This window comes from Canis lupus, chromosome 22 (assembly GCF_003254725.2).
Source record: "Canis lupus dingo isolate Sandy chromosome 22, ASM325472v2, whole genome shotgun sequence".
In the NCBI taxonomy this organism is placed as follows: domain Eukaryota; kingdom Metazoa; phylum Chordata; class Mammalia; order Carnivora; family Canidae; genus Canis; species Canis lupus.
This window is the reverse complement of record NC_064264.1, coordinates 30,007,194-30,011,144: the sequence shown is the minus strand read 5'-3', so window position 1 is coordinate 30,011,144 and position 3,951 is coordinate 30,007,194.

The following is a 3,951-nucleotide window of genomic DNA, read 5'->3' as shown; positions in this document are numbered from 1 at the left end:
AACCTAGGAGAAAACAACTCTGCCCAGAGCCTGATTTTCTAGTCTTTCCAACAATATCACAAACCACTTAAGTACCTGGTAGCAAATCCTCTTCTCTAATCAGTACCTGCAATACTGATCCTATCTCTCTCCTTTTCTCTCACCCTCTCTCCCTCTTTGCCCCTCTCCTTCTCTCCCTCTTCTCCTCTATCTCTCCTCCCTTTCATGTCTCTCTCTTATATATAGATCCACATACATATGTGCATCCCATGGAGCAAAAGATGGCTACAAAGAAAAATATAAAATAAAATAGTGGTATTAAGATTAAGAACAATAATTACAACACTACAGGCAAGTGGGATAAATTCACTTTGTGTTATATTAGATTTTTAAAAATATAGGCAATCATAACAAGGTGATTATAAAAGGGTAAGGCCAAGGCGCCTGGATGGCTCACTTGGTTAAGCATCTTACTCTTGATTTTGGATCAGGTCATGATGCTCAGCATTGTGGGATTGAGCCCCATGTCAGGTGCTGCACTCAGCACAGAGTCTGCTTGTCCCTTGCCCTCTGCTCCTCCTTGCTTGTGCTCTCTCATAAATAAATAAATAAATAAATAAATAAATAAATAAATAAATAAATAAAAAAAATATGTTTTATCTAAAAAAGGATAAAGCTATGCAAACAAAGAGATATTAAATGTAAACAAAATGTCAGAAGTTGATAATATAGATACCAGATAAAGTTAATTGCAAAACATAAATTAGAAACACTTCAAAAGATGATAAAAATTAAATGCCATGATCAATTTTTAAGTGTCAGATAACAGAAAACCAAAATACAAATACTAAAAATTACTGTAAGTACAAGAAATTCAGAAACAAAATAGTAACAAGAAACTCAAATTTTGCCACTCTCTAGGCCAAGTGTCAGCAAACTTTTTCTGTAAAGGGCCATATAGTAAATATTTTAGGCTTTTAAGGCCACAGTGTCTGTTGCAAATATGCAACTCTGTCAGACACACTATATAAATAAACAGGCTTTATTCTAATAAATCTTTATTTATAAAAACAGATTGCTGGTGGGTATGCCCACTGACTGAAATTTGCCAACATCTGCTCAAGATCACAACTGATTAAGTAAGCATATAGAGGATCTGAAAAATATTACTATACTGATCCAATTGATAGAAATTAACCATAGTTCCATGTAAACAGACAATATACTTTCTTTACAAAATTTTGCAATGTGGAAGCAGTTGCTACCATTTATTAAATACTTTCTATGTATTTGGCACTAAGAAATTCACATACATCAACTCATACAATTTACTATTTTTATGCCCATTTCATAGGTGAAAACACTATGGTTTAGGTTAAAAAGAAGTTCCTACATTATCCCCCACTACTCTTTGCTTGTTCCTTATATTCCACTTAAACATGTTTTAAATATAATGGAAAGTTTCATGTTTCCATACCTTTACCCTTGCTGTTCATTCTGGTTATACTGCCCATTCCTTGAATTTCCAACATCAAATTTCTACCCTTATCCAATATCCAGTGTGATGATATTTCTTCCATGAAACTTTCCCTTTTCCATTTCAAGCTAAATAAAGTAACATCTGTTCTCCTACACACTCAGAAGGCCTTGCTCTCTTATTGCAGTTATGTTATCCTCTACATTGTTATTTATGCATATGTGTTCTTTCCCCACCTTTTTCTGGAAACTATTAGATATGTGAAGTTATTCTAATTATTTGAACTTTTAAATCTTTCATGTCATAACAGAAATACCATGTGCAAAGGAAACATTCATATATGAATTGAATGTACCATGTTACTTTTCTTTTTCATAATGAGTTACATATAATTTTTCAATATTTATCAGATGATTATTTTAGAGGCATTTTTAAAATTCACTCAAAAGTGAGTAAATCAACTTATCTATTGATCAACTGCTAGATATAGGCACATACATATAAATATGATGTAATTATATATAATGGGTAAGGTTTTTTATAATGGGTAAGTTTTATATGTATATTTGTATTATGTACATATATAATACAATTATGGACAAGGATAATTATGGTTAAAGATGGTATTTCTTTCAGGAATGTTTGAATCTTCTATAGCAAGTATCACAATGCCTTTTGAAAGTCCAATGATGGTGTATATATACTTTTCCACATTGGGAAGGAGAAAATATAGTAGAAGAAGGACACAGGAGCTACATGTAACTCAGTTGAATTAAGTAGTAAAGGAAAGAGACATTCTTAGGTTGGGTTCCCTCTTGGGCCAGAACTTCCTCTGGAAAGTTCCCCATCAGAGAATCAAGTGGTGGCAACCCCAGACCCATGATGATCACACTAACGTGTTGCTGTAGCATTTACAAACTGTAACTAATTCTCCACATAGTTTTTCTGTGAGGCAGCCATTCCAACAGATGTAAAAAGCTCTCTGTAAACAATTTTAGCAGTCATGTGTAATCACAATACATTATGCAACAGATGTGCCCAGGAAATTTAATTTGAGTGAAGAGTGAGGATTCATTGAATTCAGTAGAATAGCTTATGACTGAATGAGAGGTTTCTGCAAAGCTACCAAAGTTTCTTCAAGAGAAGCTTCCCCCACTGTATTTTTCTGGACTTAGAGGTAAATATAGTTCTTCTATGTTGAAAAAGAAATTAAAATGTTTGCTTATCATTATATTGTTGGTAGTGGCAGTTAATGATTTCTGGCTTGTAGACTGGCCATACTCTCACTCTTAAAACAATCATTTTCTTTTACTATCCTCCATTTGTACCAAAGAGTAAGAAATATTGTAAGGAAGCAAAAATTTTAAATTAAAAAACTAGCGAGAGAGACAAAACTCACTATTCCCTATTCTCAAATACAAAAGTAAAACCTCTGGTAAATTGCAAATGGTTTATACAGGCTTTCAAGAATCTCAGTGCTGGAAATGAGCTCTAATGAGCAGGTCAGAAGGTTTACTTAAAATGAAGGGGTTTTAGTGAGTTGTTCTTTTTAATCTCTTTTTTCCTCAAGGCACTTCATAAACATTAGCTCATTAATCTCATAACACCTCCATGACACAGGTTTGATGAAAGAAGCCAGTTATCTGCCTTGACTTTCTAAAGGAAGATGGAGCACAAGCATTTCTTTTTTGCAGGGAAAACTATCTTGACCACACTATGCCCCAGGGGGAACTGGTATGCCTCTGGATCTATAAAAACAAGAACAGAGAATTTCATGTTTTCCTCTAGGGAGTAATTTCCTTGAGGTGGAGACAGATGTGGCCTTTACCCTTAGTCCTGTAGTACACTGACTAGAAAATGCAAGACAGGCAGTTTAGAGAGTGGATTGTGCTAAAAAATATTTTAGGAGAATCCGATGAAAAGTTGTGAGTAGGAGCCTATGGATCCAGTGGGGACAGAACAAATTCTTCTCTGTGTTCTTCACTTGTCAAATAGTGAATGATGAAACAGGAAGGGATTTTTTCAGTCATCTCAGGATGACTTGCATACTAACTCTGAGTGGGAGAAACTTACTCCTCTGAAACAGTATGTGACATGGACTTGGGGGCCCTAACCAGTCTCAATAAGAGCAGTGGTGCTGCTGTTGGAAAAGGAGAGTGGAGTTAACATACAAGTTTCCCTTGATTTTCCCAATCACCCATTTTAAGATAGATGAAGGAGCTCACCCAAAGTCACACAGCTGGTAAAATCTGGGTCTTTGATTCCTAGTCTGGTATTTTGCCAAATCATTCCCTTGCAAATAAGAAATCTATATGTAAAAATACGATGGTTTAACTGTGTTTGCAAACAAAATATATCAATTCTACTTCACAGAACAGAATTTAATAAAGCACAAGAAAGGGTCTACTCTCTTATACCATTTAGAATGACAGGATCTGGGTAATAATAATAAGGATAGTAAATACAAATAACATTGTCACCATTCATGGGATGCC